The sequence below is a fragment of the Homalodisca vitripennis genome, chromosome 5, assembly GCF_021130785.1.
Source record: "Homalodisca vitripennis isolate AUS2020 chromosome 5, UT_GWSS_2.1, whole genome shotgun sequence".
NCBI classification, from domain to species: Eukaryota; Metazoa; Arthropoda; class Insecta; order Hemiptera; family Cicadellidae; genus Homalodisca; species Homalodisca vitripennis.
This window is the reverse complement of record NC_060211.1, coordinates 57,970,225-57,993,068: the sequence shown is the minus strand read 5'-3', so window position 1 is coordinate 57,993,068 and position 22,844 is coordinate 57,970,225. Positions and strand designations below refer to the sequence as shown.

The 22,844-nt window shown below is 38.8% G+C and overlaps 1 protein-coding gene across 1 annotated transcript in view; it reads right to left on the bottom strand.

Annotated features, from left to right (window-relative positions):
* Nucleotides 1-22,844, bottom strand: part of LOC124362263 (cadherin-99C-like) — a 222,983-nt gene that overhangs the window by 67,614 nt on the left and 132,525 nt on the right.

The window sequence follows — 22,844 nt, the reverse complement described above, 5'->3', positions numbered from 1 at the left end:
CTTATTCTGTACTTAGTTGTGTAACAAATACAATCAACGCTGACAGTGACGCAGTGGGATGAAGTAGGCTAGGTGAAGTAGTGCTTCAGTAAATAAAAAAGGTGAAGTATTTATTTATAAATACATGGCATTTTTTCAACTTAGTAAACAACTTTAGTCATTTATAGTAAAGAGTATTTAACAATGAAACATGTTGGGCATAACAGACATGCGCTACTAACGTACGCCCCACACACGCGCGCGCACACCCGGATTGGAGTTGCGCACGCATAGTAGGCAAAACTCTCCTATAGCAATTTGAATACCTGAGTTTTAAAGTTAACCACAAAATAACCAGTACGACTACAATAACGGGAATTACATTAATGTGTAGCTCGTTTATTTCTACTCTAAAAATATAACACATATTATTAACACAAAATTACTGTTCTTTGTCATTTTTTAAAATTTATAACTGTGAAACTTGTGGTTCAGTTAAAACCAAATATTGTAACGTTTAATAACAAATTATGCTGCCAACGCTCGACAACTGTAACGTTTTTAGTGTATATTTATAAAAATTTTATTAAATTACCATCTTAACTTTATTATTGGTCTTGTTGTGGAGCTCTTAAAGTCATTCATTATCTTGGGCGTGTAATTTTCTAATGTAAGGATAATTTTAAAAAGTACATATTTAATTGAACAGGTTTTATTAGTTTCCTGTATTAAATAATGTTATTTCGTCAAGAGAGTAAATCGCCAGACTGCAGAGGCAACGCAGACCTTCAATAGATAGACGTCGTAGAAGTATCTAATCAGATTCTGAAAAACGCCAAAAAAAGGAAATCTCTCAAAGCTTCCCTAGAAATACGATTCCAAAGTAAATATCACCAAAAGAAAGATTGGTACATTTCATGGAATAATGCTTATTTTTCAAATTTCGTACTAATGGTATGTAATTACCAGACATTAAAGCATTTCAATAAGCATTCGATCCCAAAATCAATTTTATTAATTGACAATAGAATTTAGCTATGGAGCGGAATTCGTAATCTAAAATAAGAAGATTATTACATATAATAATATTATTATAACAAAAACAAACATATTCATTGTTAAAAAATTGACGCGTTGTTAATAACTAGATGTATTATTAAAGTTAAATAAATATGCAGGGTACATTTTAATCAAGGCTTAAAAAGCTAGTCGACGTACTTTATGTAGATTATAGTATATACGAATCAGAAGAAAGAAACAAGATCAATGAATGCAGAAAAGTGAGAATAGATTTATAAAACCAGCTAAGACTTATATGAAAAACGGTGAATTGTGGATATTAACGCATGTCGACTCATTTTATTTTCAAAGTTGTCCGTATATGGAGAGAGAGAGAGAGATTGAGTGTGTGTGCGTGTGTAGGGTGGGAACCGTGTTTCGGCGTCATGTGTGGCAGTGCCGGGCAGGTTGTTACAATCGCAGTCTGACCAACCAACCTGTGCCGTGTCCGCCCCACAGGACAGTGCTGCCAACCCACTTTGCATCACAATCCTAATTATTTGACCGGCGATAACTTCCGGGTGCGACCAGCGACTACACACGACACTAGTCGAACTTGTTCCACGCTGCGGGCTCGCCTCGCAGGTCGATGTCCTGCTGCTGCCGCTACCAGCTCCAAAATCATACCGGTGACTGACATGCGCCCATTTCATCGAACTTATAGTCAAGTTCTCGACAGTTCCGTCACGGAACTAGGTACTTCTCGTTACAGAACTGTTATACAAATAAACTTCTCGGTAGGATACGTGTTAAAAAATAAGCTGCTACCCATTAAATGAAGGTAAAACATAAATCTTGCACTAAGGCTGTTTTATAATCCTTTATTTGTTCTTGTAAACCACTAAATAATAAAAAAACAGCACACAAAGAAACTTATCAGGATGTTTAACCATTGATTTGTTGAAACAGATTCTGGTAGAGTATCTTTTCGTTCATCAATATTCTACAATTGTCATTAATTTTTATTAAGCCTCTTTCCATCTGAGAGTTCGGTTATGGTTCTACACTCGAGTTTTGCAAATTGTTTATCAAATTGAAACACATTTGTTCCACAAGTTGAAACCAATGGGACTTACTTTGCATGTGTAACAGTCACTATGAGATTTAAACTGGTTATAAGAATGCAGAAAATTATTTACATCCACAATAAAGGAGAGTTAGAACAGTTTCAGAAAAAGGGTAGCGACTATATACTTATCAGTAAGTCAGTGCCGCCATCCGCTCTACCTCTCAACCGGCTCTCCCCATACAGACTATCAGTCTCAAGATTGAAATCTCTAGGGTGGTCAATGTTTGTATAAATGTATTATTTAGTAACAGAGAGACAAAGAAAAATAAATACCAATAGGCGAGAAAAACTTGACTTTCGTCCAGCTATGAACTATGCAATTAAACATAAAACAGTTGTTAAAAAAACATATTGATACGAGATAAACGAAGCTTTTAAATAAATAAAGGGTTCCTTTCTATATGTTGGGAGAATGTTAGTGATAAATAATAACATTGCAAAACTAAAATTTATTTCCCGGTCTATTGCAGCAATCGGCATCAAACTGTCGCGTGGGCTGTTACAGGCTCTGCAAATATAGATTCTAATAGACGACAGCGTTTGTAAATTTACAAGTCCGAGGCGAGATAAGCCAGTAATGACCCGGAGAAGCGGTCTGAGTGGGTTGCCACGGTGACGAGGGTGATTAATGCGGCTATGTCTGTAAATATGTCATCGATTACGCGACTGTTTGTCGCTGAGACACGTGACTAATGAGCGTAGGCCGAGACTGTCGATAACTGCCAAACTGAGACAGGGTCATTACAAGTCTCCGCTATCAGATGTGGCCGGTGATTAGTATCGAGTGTCCAGCCGAGGAAGGTTTGTCGCTCGCTTACCTCGGGTAAATAACGCCTGAGCTCCATCACGGGCACGTCGTTGTCTTAACCGATGCTATCGAGTGTCCAGGCATGGCAGTGTTTGTCTCTCGCTTACCTGGGGTAAATAACGCCTGAGCTCCATCACGGTCAGGTCGTTGTCTTAACCGACGCTATCGAGTGTCCAGGCATGGCAGTGTTTATCGCTCGCTTACCTGGGGTAAATAACGCCTGAGCTCCATCACGGTCATGTCGTTGTCTTAACCGACGCTATCGAGTGTCCAGGCATGGCAGTATTTGTCGCTCGCTTACCTGGGGTAAATAACGCCTGAGCTCCATCACGGTCATGTCGTGGTCTCAACCGACGCTATCGAGTGTCCAGGCATGGTAGTGTTTGTCGCTAGTTTACTTGGGTAAATAACGCCTGAGCTCCATCACGGGCACGTCGTTGTCTTAACCGACGCTTTCGAGTGACCAGGCATGGTAGTGTTTGTCGCTCGCTTACCTCGAGTAAATAACGCCCGAGCTCCATCACGGTCATGTCGTGGTCTTAACTGATGCTATCGAGTGTCCAGGCATGGCAGTGTTTGTCGCTCGCTTTCCTCGAGTAAATAACGCCCGAGCTCCATCACGGTCATGTCGTTGTCTTAACCGATGCTATCGAGTGTCCAGGCATGGCAGTGTTTGTCGCTCGCTTTCCTCGGGTAAATAACGCCCGAGCTCCATCACGGGCACGTCGTTGTCTTAACCGATGCTATCGAGTGTCCAGGCATGGCAGTGTTTGTCGCTCGCTTACCTAGGGGAAATAACGCCTGAGCTCCATCACGGTCATGTCGTGGTCTCAACCGACGCTATCGATAGTCCAGCAATGGTAGGGTTTGTCGTTCGCATAACTGGGGTTAAAGAACGTCCGAGCTCCATCACAGACCAAGTAGTTGGTGGTTTTGAAATTGTGTACATTCCGGACTTTTATTTTATATAAATTGATGGAATCCATCTTAGAATAAAAGTTGACTATATATGCTTATGGTTTTAAAAGTTTAATTCTATTTCAACGAGAAATCTGGCTAGCCAATAAATGTGGTTGATAAGCGACAAATTTATTTGATTATTCATTTAACCCTTTTTTAACTACCGATTTAACACTTCATATAAATTATTTAGTAGATAGTTAATATTCAGTAGAGCTCGGAACCATAAAATACAATCAGGCAAACTAATTAAACTACACTGATATTGAAAACGAGTTTTAGAACCCGAAATTCAAATGCGTCTCTTATTTATAATTATAAGAATTAAAGACTTGTCAATGTCCAAAAGTTAAAAATTTAGGTGGAAATCAAAGATAAAGTTGTCTGTAGATAACGTAATTAACGCAAAACAATCGACCAATGGAGTTTTCGATTAACGACCGAACTTGATCAAAAGTGGCAAATTGGCAAGGAATCAAAATCCTCAGAGGGGACTAAGACATATGTATTACATTGTACAGTTATATGAGAAGTTTAACTGTATGACATCTTGTCTTACAATATATTATTACCAAGCAATTAGCAATAGAGAATATCGAGTAATTGTGTACAATGCCAAGCAATGAATCTCTCTAGACAACTTCGGCCTCGTCCCTATCATTACGTTATACAGTTATATGAGAAACTAGAGGCCAACTGTAGGATTGGCAGTATCCTTTACGTTGGTTTCCATCTGTTCCCAAACATCGCTAAAAACCTGTACATAATGATCTAGAGATAATTAGGTAATTATCTAATTCTGATAATGATTAGAATAACTCTCCGTTTTCACACCGAACTCTACCTATGCCAGGCACGTAACATTGTGGGTTTAAATATGGGTATTATCGATCATCAACATATTTATCATGGATTGACCTTGGACAAATTCTTATTTTCAAACAGCATTTTAAGCCTCGGTATCCAATGTTTTACGAGGAGAGTTGGATTCACAGTGTGTTCGTGGTTTTCTCGTAACTGGTTAAAAGAACACGCAAAAGCTTGTCATGGCTATATATCCAAACGAGCAGAACTCATACACAGTGCTTGTCACTTATGAGTTCTGCTCGTTTTAATATATAGCCATGACGTATGGTGCTAACCAGACAAGGGGAGACTGATGGCGACGTGTTACCACAAACACCGATGCTGCAGATTGGGCTGCAGAGCAGTAAGTGACAAACATTGTGGGTACATGAGGCGCGGCGCAACGTGTGGTGCCAACCAAAAACCGATACTGCAGACTGGGCAGCAGCGCAGTAAGTGACAAACATTGTGGGTACATGAGGCGCAGCACAATGTGTGGTGCCAACCAAACAAGGGGAGACTGATGGTGATGTGTTACCCACAAACACCGATGCTGTAGACTGAGCTGCAGCGCAGTAAGTGACAAACATTGTGGGTACATGAGGCGCGGCGCAACGTGTGGTGCCAACCAAACAAGGGGAGACTGATGGCGACGTGTTACCCACAAGGCCGTGCGGATATCGCTACTGATGGCTGAGGAAGATTACAATCCTGTACAAGTATCGTGGACTGGTGCACATCCATCATGTAGCCGGTGCTGCATCCCGCGTCACGTGACCATGGTGGGACTCTAGAGGCTGAGTTGGCAAGGTTATCCGCGTCTCTTCCGTGTTTAACCATATTCGGATATGTTGAAGGCTGATTTTTATTCTTGAAGTATAACTTGTGAAGGTCTGAAGGGGGAAAATAATTGTATAACTAGAACGTGATTGGTTCAGGAATAAAGTGGATTTAAGCAAATTGGGGCTAAATGAATCAGTTGACTAATAGAATTTGGAGATGGGTTCTGCCAAGGAGTTTTAAAATCATACTCATTTATTACAATTCTTTAGTGAATTTCGTAAGAGTAATATCCGTAATACTCTTACTCAACAGACTAGTAACACGAATTGAGTATTTTCAACCGGCAGGAAGTAATCTGGGCTCGAATTCTCGGTCGATACCTTCCTAGCAGCACTTCCACCTTTAGTTGATGTTAGAGTTCTCAGGGCCAACAATAATCATTAGAATAATTGTTTAAATCTACAGGATATATCAAAATTAACTGCATTTGTTACTAATAATTAATAAGAAAAATTATAATTAATATATTTGTTCTTCCTGTTGACTGTTATTGAAATATGACTATTGAACAACATATATCATAATGCTACTTACTTGATTTGAAGTTGCAATCAAAATCACAATCTGAGTATGACGTCTTGTTGCTCATGCATACACATGTAACTTTCAAGGGTGTTCCCTTTATATTTATAAAGTCATTTAAACAATGGCGAATTTCTTCCAAAGTATTTGGGAAAGTTCCCGTTGAGGAGACAAGTACATTATGGTTTCATTAAGAAAGTGGAAGGCCATTCATTGATAGGTCAGAAAAGGTTTGAAGGATATGAACGAAATCTATGGCACTGACAACCTACGGTTTGCCACCGCGATCTACACTTCTCCATCAACGTCCGGCACCAGAGGCCACGTACGTCCAGGCTGTACCTGACATAAGTGGACGTCTGATACAACAGATTAGCCGACTATTATTGGTCAGTCACGGCCAATTTTCACATCCATTTCGATATTTAACTGGAGGCTGCAGACACTAAATAATCGGTTGTCGATGAAATTGGAGCCGGGGGTCAAGCGGAGAGTAAATACGGGCTGATAACACGAGAAACTGTATCGGGGGCGATAGATCAAACGACGGTTACCGGCTGTTCGCTTTTCACCGGTACACCGCGGCTTTCTCCGCCGGGCCCTCCGACCGCGCTGCCGTCATCACTCAATGCTACTGTCGGTGAGTGACTACGGCTTTCGAGTGCGCATTCCTCGTACATACCGCGGGTCTCGCATCCCCGCTAGAAACTCTGGCACAATAACGATCTGCCAATGAGTATTATATATAACATTACGTACGGAAAGCTGTCATCGTCTGAGTGGGCTCTTCTTTTCTCACTCAAATAAATTTGCAAAATCCCCTGAACCAAAATTTAATCCTGTATTTTTCATGTGTGTTTACATAAACCTTCTTTTTTAATGGATTATACCTTGTGTGAAGCAATATAAGATTGCTCTAAATATTTCACACACTTCTTGTCTCCAAAAAAGTGTTACGTGGTTCACTGTTATTTCTGATAATGGTCACTATTATTTTTCTTGAAGAACTTAGATTATTCAATCTAATTCTTAAGCACATATTTATACTTTGTTACATATTTAACGACCTATACTTCACAATGAAGACGCTAATAACGCAAGGAAACAATGTATTTACTAACAATACGCTGTATTAGTTGTCAGTTGTTTCTACATTGCAAATTCCAGAACTAATAATAAATAAACTTTGCGATTATGCTACTACTTATCTAAGACCATAAAAAATTCCATGACTGTATATAGATTTATCAATGTGATTCATTAGCCATCGTTTGAAAAATAAACATAGATAAAACTTAATAAATAAGAAGTCCAAATCATATCCAAATTGATTTATAATTATGATCTACATCTATGATAGATCAACAGTATCATTAAATTTCGAGGATTCAAAGGAATTGGCATTGTACTCAACTTATTACTCATCATCAACTGTATGATCTGCCCTTATACTTCACCCTGTCACTTCCACAGCCCATATGGTCGGATAAACCGTGTCCTACTCTCAAATTCTACACGAGTTCTTCACTTTCAAATCTGATATAGTTACGAATGTTGAGTTAAGCTCCACTTCACTTTCCACTTAGTGGAGCTCCTAAAATCTGACACTGTCACAGCCTTGACTCTTAAAATGTCGAGTCCACGTCCGCTTAAAAACATCCGAAAACAGTTGATGAGGAAGACATTCAAAACGAACGAACTCTGCATAGTTTCGACATCAGACACCAGGAGTCAAGTATGAGACAGTGTCAGGTTTCAGACACTTCAAGAAGGAAGGAAGAGGAAGGTGAAATTGAGCAAAACTTATCATTCGCATTAAATCAACCCTTCCAACTGTATTTATTTATGTGTAGAAAACTCGGTTACTACACCGTGCTTTGAGATCATGTCCAAAACATCGTAATGCACTAAATAGTGCACCTAACAATGTAAAAAGTTCATTTTGAGCTTCTTCGTCGCCGACTATATTTATCTCTTCAGACAAACATTACAGATTCCAGGTGTTAAGTCTGTGACAGCGTCAGACTAAGAGGAAGGTGAGCTAGAGCTGAATTCAACATTCATAGTGTGAATAGTTTACCTGAGTTTTGGCAATGTTGAAAGTAATTAAGTATCCACCTTCCTTTGTTACATACTCATTTAATGTTGAGTGAAGTCTGCCACAGCGTCAGACTAAGAGGAAGGTGAGCTAGAGCTGAATTCAACATTCATATTGTGAATAGTTTACCTGAGTTTTGGCAATGTTGAAAAGTAATTAAGTATTCACCTTCCTTTGTTACATACTCATTTAATGTTGAGTGAAGTCTGCCACAGCGTCAGATTTCAGATGCTGCACTAAGAGGAAGGTGAACTGAGCTAAATGCAACGTTCACATTGATTCAACCCTTCCTCCCATAGCTGCGTTACGTAGATTCACAATAGTTCCTCAAAAAGGAAGCATAAATGAAGAATTATAAAGGTCTCGTTGAGATCATCAGGAACAGTTTTAGAACGAAACTAACTGCAGTGTTGACGGACATTCAACGAAGATTTAGTGACTTTACCTTTTACGGAAGAATGACTTTACGGGTGGTACATTACAAGTAGTCATAAATTCACGTCATTTGCCAACAAGTAACATATTTGTAACACTCAACCAGACGATATTTCAAAAAATTACATCTAGATTTCAGTGTCGACTTGTCTGAATACGCATCGAGACCGGTTATTAGTAAATATGTCAGCCACCGGCCAGCAACCCGTCCTGTCGAAGACATCGTGAGAAACAGCGTCAACCGCCTGTCCGCCGGGGCTGTCTTTCCTGGAAATATCGCTCCATTAAGAAGGAAACCCCACAACAGACGAGCTATGATGACATCAGGGTTTTAATTAGAGCAGAGCTCGGCTTATTGTATGTAAATAGAACCGTTTCACCCGCCCAGCGCGCTTTTCGCGCGGCTCTCCAGAGTGTAGCCACCACCATCCGATCCTTATCGAGTTCCCATTCTGTTGTCGTAATCCAGCCTTAAACTACCACGGTCCTGCGGACTTCGCCGGACAGTAAAACGTGTATAAATGATAATGGGGCGCTCTGGAAATGTTTTCTTAACAAGTACATTTATAATACGTCTAAACACAACAATAGCCAGACCTCTATCGTTGCACGGGATCAAATATCCGTTTAAACAATCCACATCGCGATATTATATCTTAACAATTAATCACCTTGTGAGTTGTAAAATTGCAAGTAAAAGATTACAATCGTTGTACACAGCTCTTTCGCTGCGCTCAATAATCTACAAGATGTATATTAGGGAGATTTCTACACTACTTTTTGCACTGTGTTAATGTATAGAAGTCTCTACCCATGACTCATCACGATAACTCTGTTAGTTCTTAATCATTCCTGGTACTGAAGAGAGATTCTAAGAAATTAATACTATCCCAGATCACCACTCTAGCCTGATAGTGGAGCCAAGAACACAAGAATGTTTTCACACCTTGAAGTCTTATGGATGAATGGATTTGAATCAAAGATGGTTTATTTAATGGAATTTAAGTTATAACCAAGGACAGTTCTATATAGGCTTTGGAGCCAAGGGGAACAACAGTGTTAAATATAATTACCATCATTGACTTCTACAAAAGTTGATATGAACATACTGCAACAAACCAATCCTAGGGGATAATATAACTTGATCTTTATCAAATTAAAGCTATGATGTGAGAGTGGTTGTAAAAATTTAGAAGAAGAGTTGTATGTATATATTTCGTGATTGACCAACAGAGTGACTTATTACATTTAGATGACTCGAAGGAATTTTCATTGTACTGTATATATAATATATATATATATATATATACAGTACATCCAATGGGACAATCAACGACAACGCAGAAGAGTTACAGGCTTTGCGCGTTAACATAACCGCATTGAACAACTTATAAATATACGTATTTGGACAAAGGATTAGCGTTCTATTGTAAGGGAACAAATGTGAACAGAACATATTTATAGAGTGCCTGTGGTGCCTGATGGGCTTTAAATAGGCAACAGTCTTAAGCTGCCTTTCACGTTACTGGTGCTTCCAGAGGCCAGCAGAAGCTATTCCCAAGGAGCTCCAGTAGACTCACCTTCGACTAAAATGAAACTATTTGCTAAATGTTTGTTTTCTGATAAGGCTTTGGGCAGGAGTGTCCAATAGTGTCTTGATTGAATGCTCCATTGAATCTCCAGTTCCATTAGACAATTTAGGGTTTCCCGTCATCACCTTAATTTATGGCTTGGTGGTTGCTTAATCATTCACCAACATGTAAACTAGGTGATTCCTCTCCAACATTCAAATTTCCTGGTTTGATGTGTCGTAAAGTTTGTACAAAACATCCTCCACGGCGCTATAGCGGTGTCTCGGTCCGAAAGAGCCGAGGAGTGAATTGCTCACGCTAAAAATCAGGCTTTTCTCGTTGAGTAAGCCTGTTTAAAGCCAATATACAGCAGGAGGGATGATATTGAACAACTCAGTTCAGGTGCAGAACGGCTACTTAAAAAATGTGGTAGTAATTGTGGATTGTGTTTGTTGTCACTTCATTTAAAGTTACAACTGAACTTACAGTACACCATCAAACTTCAAAATGGTCTATCCGAAATTGTGCAGTCGGAAGCCATTAAACAGGTACAACTTGTGTTAGGCTATTGATAATTAGAGAATTAGAGTACCTGTGTTAAATAGTCTAGATACTGTCAGGTATCGAGGTTCAGTCATAAAAGATGGTTTTGTTTTTTGTATCCTAATATCGCTCTTCAGCGTCCAAGGTCTAGGTGTCTACGAGCGCGGTGCTCCTGGTCAGTCTGGGTCTGATACCACCTAACCATTTCCGAATCAGCCATTTAAAACTCAGGAGATGAAGGAATGAGATGACTACCGAAGCTGCAGGAGCTGCGCGATGGGGATCGGTGAATAACAACAACCGTCTTTCAGTTTCGGTCATTTCCTACTTATTTACTTAGTTACTGGTAATAACAAATGCTAGTAGTGCTTCTTAATGCACCCCTTGCAACATATGAGGTGGACCAATATTTCAATTAGAAAAGGTCTAAAAACAAAGGGCAATAAAAAGGATTCGGTCATGGGTAAAGACATTTATAGTGTCGACTGTAAAGGTAAAATTCCATCAAATAATAACGCTTGTAATAACACTAAAAATATTTGTAATAACACTCAAGAAAGAATGTAGAAGGCTTTTACACAACTGGCATAACAGACTGTTAGTTTGTAGACGTAGTTATCGTCCATCTATCTCTTCCTGGATTCACTTATATAAACTTATTGTGTTATAGGCAGACAGACCCTCAAGGAGGTGAGGGTTATAACAAACAATATTGTGAAAACCAACGGGAAACAATTTGTATAATGAGATGTCGTAGAGAGAACACAAATTAGGAAACTTTGTTTACCAATTCCCAAAACAAACAACGGTGTTGAAGCGGATTTCACGATCCATAAATCCCCGCGAACGCTCGGGAGAGGCCAAGGATCACCGGTCACCTGTCGTGAGTCGGGGTCCAGTTTTTACAGGGTCATTATCACACTTGAGCTGTGTGTGGAGTCAATGTGAGATCGTAACTTGAATGGCTGTCCATTCTATCCTGTTTGTAAAATATACTTAATAAGGTTTATGAAGATGTGAAATATTACATATAACTATCGTGTGGCACGTGTGAAAGCAGTTTCAAACAAAGGTTGTATACGGTAGTTATTAATAAAAGGTCAAGATTGTACAGTTAACTGGTTCAATATTAAAAACCAACTTTGAGGATATTGAAAACAATTAATATCACACCTCGCACTGAAATAAAACAAAAAAAAACAAATCAAATATAGGAAAATATAAATAATGATTTAGAAAGAGTTACACTATACCATAATATGTAGACTGTATTCATGTTCGTATCAAGACTACATAACATCTGAAAGAACTCGAGATTTATATATAAAAAAGCTAAGGTAAATTCAAATATATAACACAAATTTGTAATAAAAATCAGTATCTTTCTTCGAGCTAATAAAATTTATAAATCCTCAACTCGTGTTATGAACAATAAAAGAATATTCTAAGATAATCGCTTCAGTTAAATAACGCCTGCGCCTATAAATGCATATTGAGATGATTATGTGTTAAAAGAACGAACACACCTCAAGTCGTACATGATTGATATTTATTAAAATTAAAAAAAAAATTAAAAAAAAAAAAAAACATCTACGAGGTATTATATTCATGTTCATATCAAGACCATATAAAATCTGAAAAAACCCGATATTTATATATATATATATATATATATATATATATATATATATATATATATATATATATATATATATATACAAAATACTAAGGTAACATTAAAAAATATAATACAAATTAGTAATGAAAATAATAGCCTTTTCGAGAGGAAAAAAGAATTAAGTCTTCAACTCATTTCAAGGACAATAACAACATTCTATTATTCTCGTTTAATTAAATATTTCCTGCACCTATAGATGGATATTGAGATGACTAAAAGAACGAATAAATATCAAGTAGTGCCCGATTGATACTTATTTCAAAAAGCATCGAATGAGGCATTAATGAGCCTACAAATCTCTGAAAACCGGAATTTCTACAGCTTGACCATTAACTGTAGACTCTCCAACAGCTTGACCATTATTTATAGACTCTCCTACAGCTTGACCATAATTATAGACTCTCCTATAGTTTGACCATTAACTGTAGACTATCCAACAGTTTGACCATTAACTGTAGACTCTCCTACAGATTGACCTTAAAACTGTAGACTCCCCAACGGCTTGACCATTAACTGTAGACTCTCCCACAGCTTGACCATTAACAGTAGGCTTTCCTACAGCTTGCTTATTAAATGTTGACTTTCCTACAGCTTGACCATTATCTGTAGGCTTCCACTAAAATCCAGAGTGCAGTTCAACATCCAGAGAACCGGTACCATTAAGTGCCGATAAGCCAGTAGGTGGCCTGACGCACGTTACGGCATCCGCAGTATTTCCTGCGACTGCCACGGTGAGAAGTGCGCGGAAATGCCCGAGGACCTCAGGTGCGGTCTAGGTCTGGCCTTGAGATTATGGAGATGGAAGCGGCAGCGGTCACGTCCACGGCTACGCTCGATCCAGGCGGCTGCCAACTTCAGAATTCGGCCCGTCACTATCAGATAAATCCCTATTTACCATAGTTTCAGAATCACACTAGGTGGAACTCTTTGTAGTAAAGGTTGCATATTGAGAAGTTTTTATAGAATAAAAACAAGCCACGTAAAGGCAAGTATAGGACTCCGCTATCTGTAAAAAGACTGTCCGGAATCGTCAATCTGCTCTGTTCTCTCCTCCAACTTATTGTTGAATAATTAACAACAGACTTCCTTCTTCTTGAATTTTTAAATTGCCATTAGTTATGTAGTATAATTGGTATTATTTTATAAAACAATTGGAGAAGAACAGTTATTTTACCCGGAAATTCCCGTTATAAAGTAAATATGGTTCCATTGATGTGATTTTTGTTCAAAAAACAATGTATTTAGACAATCTCCAACCTAATTTTAAAATAAATGTTTGGTTGTCTAGGTAAGATTTGATTGATTGCAAGAAAATTGATTGAATAGTAGGCCTATAATAAGTTATTATTAGCTATATTTCAGACTAGTAATTATATATAATTTACCATTCCAGTTTACTACAAAGGGTATGGCATTCCTTTATGACAGTCCAAGAGAAAATTAATGTTTTTACAAGATTCGTGTAGACCGGAATATTGAGAGAACTAAAAGCAGCATTATTTATGAATGTACATTGCGAATTAAAGTAAGCCCTAAAACACTATTGCTGCAGACAATTGCTCTCCAGCAAGCGGGTATTGTTTGTAGATATACTCGTGATTACCTCCACCTCGAACCTCACTCTACAATCGCACACCGAGGGCAGGTTGTACCCTGAGATACAAATGCTCCCCAGCAAGCAGGTATTGTTTGTAGATATACTCGTGATTACCTCCACCTCGAACCTCACTCTACAATCGCACACCGAGGGCAGGTTGTACCCTGAGATACAAATGCTCCCCAGCAAGCAGGTATTGTTTGTAGATATACTCGTGATTACCTCCACCTCGAACCTCACTCAACAATCGCACACCGAGGGCAGGTTGTACCCTGAGATACAAATGCTCCCCAGCAAGCAGGTATTGTTTGTAGATATACTCGTGATTACCTCCACCTCGAACCTCACTCTACAATCGCACACCGAGGGCAGGTTGTACCCTGAGACACAAATGCTCCCCAGCAAGCAGGTATTGTTTGTAGATATACTCGTGATTACCTCCACCTCGCACCTCACTCAACAATCGCACACCGAGGGCAGGTTGTACCCTGAGACACAAATGCTCCCCAGCAAGCAGGTATTGTTTGTAGATATACTCGTGATTACCTCCACCTCGAACCTCACTCAACAATCGCACACCGAGGGCAGGTTGTACCCTGAGATACAAATGCTCCCCAGCAAGCAGGTATTGTTTGTAGATATACTCGTGATTACCTCCACCTCGAACCTCACTCAACAATCGCACACCGAGGGCAGGTTGTACCCTGAGATACAATTGCTCCCCAGCAAGCAGGTATTGTTTGTAGATATACTCGTGATTACCTCCACCTCGCACCTCACTCAACAATCGCATATCGAGGGCAGGTTGTACCCTGAGACACAAATGCTCCCCAGCAAGCAGGTATTGTTTGTAGATATACTCGTGATTACCTCCACCTCGCACCTCACTCAACAATCGCACACCGAGGGCAGGTTGTACCCTGAGATACAAATGCTCCCCAGCAAGCAGGTATTGTTTGTAGATATACTCGTGATTACCTCCACCTCGCACCTCACTCAACAATCGCACACCGAGGGCAGGTTGTACCCTGAGATACAAATGTTCCCCAGCAAGCAGGTATTGTTTGTAGATATACTCGTGATTACCTCCACCTCGCACCTTACTCTACAATCCTATATCGAGAGCAGGTTGTACCCTGAGACACAACTGCTCCCCAGCAAGCAGGTATTGTTTGTAGATATACTCGTGATTACCTCCACCTCGCACCTCACTCAACAATCGCACACCGAGGGCAGGTTGTACCCTGAGACACAAATGTTCCCCAGCAAGCAGGTATTGTTTGTAGATATACTCGTGATTACCTCCACCTCATACCTCACTCTACAATCGCACACCGAGGGCAGGCTGTAAGCTGAGACACAATTGCAGCAGACGATTGCTCCCTAGCCATAAGGAGTGGTAGTAGTAGTAACTAGTATTATTGATTAGACACATGAAATATTGGAAACTAGTACAACTTGTACTACCTGATTCCAAAACGCTGAATTAAGTCGATTACCAGTATGCACAAATAGTGGATTATGTAACAATTTTGATAGAAAAAAACAATTAAACTTATATTAATTAACTGATTAATAGTTATTAATTATATTATATTAATAATACTAATAAAAATTATAAATTAAACGAAACAACGCTTATTTTAAAAATGCATTGGACTTACACCCGATAAGAATAAAAATTAACGTAACACAACTTGGGGCGTGGGAAACAGTCAATACACGTGTTTAAGTCTTTAAAATGTCAATTTTGAGCATAGAGTACCAGATTTGTACACACATATCTATGTATAATTAATAGAAAAAGTTTTACTAAAACCTGAGGTGGATGTCAACTTAAATTCTAATTTCTTCAAAAGTACTTTGGTCACATAAATGTAATTCATAAAAGTAAAAAGTCTTAGGGAAATATATAATTAAAAACGTTTATCTTATAATTTCTGGTCCTAAATATCTAGTCTTATCTCGTTTCAGCACCCTGATTACGATTCTCTCATTGCAATAGAACATTTGAAATGTCAAGTACACAAATATACATAACACACCAGACAGACATACACATACGAATGTTGTCCAGTCTGTTGGTTCTCACGGCACCCTGCCAGGCCCAGACTATTAGCTCAGTACATTTAGTCCTCGGCCTCGGCGTTACGAGTGGATCGGTATTGGCGACCTTTTCTATGTAAATCGAGTCATCATTTCGTGTAGGAAAGTCAGCTCTGGCCGGTCACCGTCTCGTTGCATTGCCCGGAGAACCGGTCCTATCGCACTGCCGCACTCCGGACTTCTCCTTCCCAGGCCATTTGTTATATACCGCTTAATTCGCCCGATTTATTCAGTCAGTACGAATGACTCTATACTACTTCATCCCACACCATATTCTGAGTTATGTTGAACTGTTGAGTTATACTGTTACACTCGCCCTCGTGTTAGCAGCTTTTTGCACAACTTCGCTGTCCAAAATGTATACGATATGTAACGCGGCTGGGGGAAACGATAATAGTCCAAACATGCCCAAACAAGTTGAAACCTGGCACTAAAATGTATCTTACCGTTACTTGTGAGCTTACAGATTCGGTTTTCAGGAACAGGTGATAGGAATACGGAAATGTTTTCATACTTCACAAAAATTCGCCTTTTTAAATATCTTCACTACGTTTGTTTTCCAGATCGGTACACCATGTTTTTTCAAATATATCGGCAGTTTAAACATTTTTAAATTCACAACTCCGTTATTATTAAACTTACAGATCAAACTAAAACCGTTCTGAAATGCTTACAGCATTTTCTAAACTTTTTGTTATAAGCTTTTTTATATCGGAAACGGTTTTCTAAATATATAAATCCTATAAGAATAAATTAATAATCTTTCAGTTGTAATAATACAAAATCTACTTACTTCTTCCGATTGAGCCGGAAGGAATATTTTTTAGGTCATGTCAGTTGTCATGATTTAACAAGTAACGGCTTAGTGAAGTCTTATGGACACAGGGATAAGTTGAGGCCTAGAATTTCTGGTTTATTATCTGGGCTAGTGCAGGTTAAATGCAAAGTTCAAAACGATCGTTCTGTGGGCTTGACCAATAGCGAAATAACCACAAGTAAAATATCTTATTCGATCTGGTCATTTAATACCTGACACTAGTGTCACCTTATTGCTCTGCCTATACAATGATACTACAATCGAAAAAGAGAACTATGAAAGTTGTCGACAGGAATATAAATAAGCATACAATAAAGGGGCTCTAATGACGAGGCTGTAACTGGACACCGATACGGGTAATAAATACTGAGAGTTGTCAGAGAACGTTTGCTCGAGTGGGTGGCCTCAACTCGGCTGCGCAGTTCGGTTCCACTGCAGATTTGTCATGTTTTATAACACGAGAAGTGGCCTTCTTTGGCTCCTCTCTTATTATATAAACTGATCAACACAACAATAAAACTGTTACAGTCTCTACTAAGTCATACAATTTAAGTACCTCCCTTTCACCTAACCTTATAATAATTCAAAAACTTTCCAATATTTACAAGCAAGAAGTACCATGATTTCTTGATTTTCGAAGCATTTAATTAACTTGAACTCACACCCGTTTCCAGCGACCTCATGTTCTACTTTCTGTAAACTATTCGTAAGTTTAATATATTTTCAGAGTTTTGTACATACACACAATATAAAACTATGTCCTCCACAACGAAATTAAAATCTGTACCAGAAGAACGTATCTTCCGTCATTCTTATGACCTCTCACATACAAGAGTAGTACACACAAAACACTCTTACATACTAGAGCAGTACAGACATCACTCTCAAATACTAGAGTAGTACACACAAAACACTCTTACATACTAGAGCAGTACACACAACGCGCTCACATAATTTAGCAGTACAAACAACACTCTCACATATTTGAGTATTACACACAAAACACTCTCATATATTTGAGCATTACACACAACAAACTCTCACATTCTAGAGCAGTACAAACAACACTCTCACATATTTGAGTATTACACACAAAACACTCGCACATACTAGAGCAGTACACCCAACAAGGCCCGTACTCAGACGGTATTTTTCGGTCAATTTTATCGGAGCCCGGGCCTACCGGGGGCCAGGGGTGATCCCCACCACTCGTCTGTATGAAGGGACCGTGTCGACAGACACGCGGTGAAGGGGCATGACGGGACGTGGCCGAACATCTTTTCTTGCATCCTACACTCTTGCATACTATAGCAGTACACCCAACAATCATAATAAAACAGTACACACAACAGTCTCGCATACTAAAGCAGTACACAAAATGATCTTACAGACTAGATCTATATCATCTATCTTCTCTTACAAGAAGTTATCGTAATTTTGTCATCCTTTTTATTAAGATGAGACGTAATTCGGGCAAAAAATCAACACTCCTCAATAAGAAGTAACACACTTTTTGAGAAGAATACTGTTGATATACAAAAGACATCTTTGTAAAGAACTCAAGGTTTCCTGCCTTTTACAACTCACGATGTACAACAGATCAAAAACAGTATCGCCCTTCTATTCACTGTATGTCACGTAACCAGGGTATAATTCCAGTGGAGGTGAGAGATAAGAGCTGCGTACCCCACAAGGATTGTCACCAGTCAGGAGAGACAACGACGCGATATGACTAGTGATAGTATCAGTACACAACGCCTAGCTCCCACCACCTAGTATCTAGGACGAAGGTGTCCTATTTAACAAGAATCTACATACCCCACTCTTCTTGTTACGCATCTCAAAGAAATATAGTTAGATCACGTTGGAAGCTCCCTTCCTCCCAGTTGCAGACAAAGAATCGTCCTGGAGTAGTTTATCATGCACATCTTCTACATATCTCGCAAAAACTTTGGAAGTTAAATGTTCTCCAAAACAACAGCTTATATATTTATTGTCGGTGGACCATATTATACTAACTTTCATAAATAACAAAACATGTTTTGATCTCATAACAATGAAAGAAGCAAATTCATTGTGCACAGATCTGATAAAGCTTGCCTACGCTACACACGTCGTCTTCCTGTTGTAACGGCGGCGTAGAAGGCCAGCCGTAAAGACACTGTTAGAAGTCGACAATAAAGCAAGGAATTGATGACTGGACAGGGACAGCTATACGACCAGGTTATGTTATGTGACAATACAGGCTGGGCTGGTGGCAGATGCCTGTCGTGTCACATTCTACAACTATGGATAGTGTTGGACCTTGGGCTCACGCCTCTTTCTAACTAATTGAAGCTTTTCGAGTACGTATTTGTTACATCGACAACATCTTAGAGCATTTGAATTTCGTTCGTGAACTGATTTTTTATAAAATATTCCATCACAGTTCATCATTACAGGTTTCTGGTTAAGTATTCCAATCTTATAATAATGCCGATTCGAAAAAAATTCCTAATACTAAGTTTCGATGACTTTTGGAATCATTTTATGGTTTTATGAATAGATTCGAGCATGTATTTGATTACAAATTACTGCTTTACAAAGATAACATATTGGGCAGTGCTCGCACATTTAATTTAGAGAGCATGATAACGTTTCTTGGTGTAGGCTACATGACAAAAATTAATTTAAATAAATTAATATTCTTTGTAAAAATAGTACTACTAAATGCATAACCTTTTATTATACTTTATTAGTTTTAGCAAAACAATTATGTTTCTCAAATTTCACCTTTGTTTTCAAAATGGCATTCTTTTTTTGGACATATTATGTATTTATATAAATGAATGGTTTGCATATCAATGGAATGAAACCACGCTTATATAATAACTATCGTGTTCCACTTGTCGGTTCCACTCGGGGATATTTCGTCCGCTTAAATCAAAAATTTTAGGATCAATCTACAAGACACTGGACGTAAATTTAGAAACGTCTTTATGGCCCGTGTTTTATGGGCGGAAACTGGGGCTCGCGAATAAAGTTGCTCTCGGCGTAACAGACGACTCGGGCTATTAACTACGAGGGTCCTGATTGAAATATTTCGACAGCAAATCTGACATCATTATTGCTCACAGCGGTAAATTACGCGGCAGTAAAACTTACGCGAGAATCCTGAGTCGCCGTGGGCGATTCTATCTTAAACTCTATCTGCACAGGAATAGCCATATTTTGCATCAAAGTAGTTAATTCGTCGGTAAACCCAGCATCCGTGACTAGGCGATTAGCATAGCCAATCGCACGAAAACAGTTTTCTAACTGCCGGGAAATGCAAGGCGATTACCTGCTTATTCCATAGAACCGGAAACCGGAGATGGATTCTGAAATCCAGACCAAGCTTATTTTGACGGTTTACATCTGAATAGCGATTTGAACTGTAGCAAATAACACTAAACTTTATCATTTACTAATCAATAATAAAATTTTAACCGTTACAATGCCAGAGTCTCATGATGACAGCGGGGAACGTCAACATAGTGTCAAATAGATATTTGCGCTCATTATCTACTGGGGTAGGTAGTGGCTTGCTTTGTAAGTTGATAATTAATTATATCTCGTCTCATTTATCATTTCAGTATTGTGTTTTTAATAAAGAAACGCTACCTGATGATGATGACGACGGGCGCACTAGTAGTTAACAGATAGTAACTATGTCGACTAGCGGTCCCGAGTCGTCTATTCGGAGTAACAATGGGCGATTAACTCCCGACCCGTCACGAACCTCTAGGGTGGCCTTATCAGTAGTGACAGGAGCCTTATCTGTCCAGATCCCTTTACTTATCACTCGGCAAAATCTTGATAGTATAATCACCCATCATGCTCTTCAATATCGCATATCATGGAACATAGGTCGTTATTTACTTTGCTGGCAATATAGACTAAACGAACACATTAACGAGTATCACAGAACTTAGCTCGTTATTTACTCTGCCGGCAATATAGACTAAACGGACACAATATCGAGTATCACAGAACATAGGTAGTTATTTATTCTGCTGGCAATATAGACTAAACGAACACATTAACGAGTATCACAGAACTTAGCTCGTTATTTACTCTGCCGGCAATATAGACTAAACGGACACAATATCGAGTATCACAGAACATAGGTCGTTATTTATTCTGCTGGCAATACAGAGTAACGAACACATTAACGAGTATCACAGAACTTAGCTCATTATTTACTCTGCCGGCAATATAGACTAAACGGACACAATATCGAGTATCACAGAACATAGGTCGTTATTTATTCTGCTGGCAATATAGACTAAACGAACACATTAACGAGTATCACAGAACTTAGCTCGTTATTTACTCTGCCGGCAATATAGACTAAACGGACACAATATCGAGTATCACAGAACATAGGTCGTTATTTATACTGCTGGCAATATAGACTAAACGAACACATTAACGAGTATCACAGAACTTAGCTAGTTATTTACTCTGCCGGCAATATAGACTAAACGGACACAATATCGAGTATCACAGAACATAGGTCGTTATTTATTCTGCTGGCAATATAGACTAAACGAACACAATATCGAGTATCACAGAACATAGGTCGTTATTTATTCTGCTGGCAATATAGACTAAACGAACACATTAACGAGTATCACAGAACATAGCTCGTTATTTACTCTACTGGCAATGTGGACAAAACGAACACAATATCGAGTATCACAGAACATAGCTCCTTATTTATTCTGCTGGAAATATAGACTAAACGAACACAATATCGAGTATCACAGAACATAGCTCATTATTTACTCTGCCGGCAATATAGACTAAACGGACACAATATCGAGTATCACAGAACATAGCTCGTTATTTACTCTACTGGCAATATGGACAAAACGAACACAATATCGAGTATCACAGAACATAGGTCGTTATTTATTCTGCTGGCAATATAGACTAAACGAACACATTAACGAGTATCACAGAACTTAGCTCGTTATTTACTCTGCCGGCAATATAGACTAAACGGACACAATATCGAGTATCACAGAACATAGGTCGTTATTTATACTGCTGGCAATATAGACTAAACGAACATATTAACGAGTATCACAGAACTTAGCTCGTTATTTACTCTGCCGGCAATATAGACTAAACGGACACAATATCGAGTATCACAGAACATAGGTCGTTATTTATTCTGCTGGCAATATAGACTAAACGAACACAATATCGAGTATCACAGAACATAGGTCGTTATTTATTCTGCTGGCAATATAGACTAAACGAACACATTAACGAGTATCACAGAACATAGCTCGTTATTTACTCTACTGGCAATGTGGACAAAACGAACACAATATCGAGTATCACAGAACATAGCTCCTTATTTATTCTGCTGGAAATATAGACTAAACGAACACAATATCGAGTATCACAGAACATAGCTCATTATTTACTCTGCCGGCAATATAGACTAAACGGACACAATATCGAGTATCACAGAACATAGCTCGTTATTTACTCTACTGGCAATATGGACAAAACGAACACAATATCGAGTATCACAGAACATAGGTCGTTATTTATTCTGCTGGCAATATAGACTAAACGAACACATTAACGAGTATCACAGAACTTAGCTCGTTATTTACTCTGCCGGCAATATAGACTAAACGGACACAATATCGAGTATCACAGAACATAGCTCGTTATTTACTCTACTGGCAATATGGACAAAACGAACACAATATCGAGTATCACAGAACATAGGTCGTTATTTATTCTGCTGGCAATATAGACTAAACGAACACAATATCGAGTATCACAGAACATAGGTCGTTATTTATTCTGCTGGCAATATGGACTAAACGAACACAATATCGAGTATCACAGAACATAGGTCGTTATTTA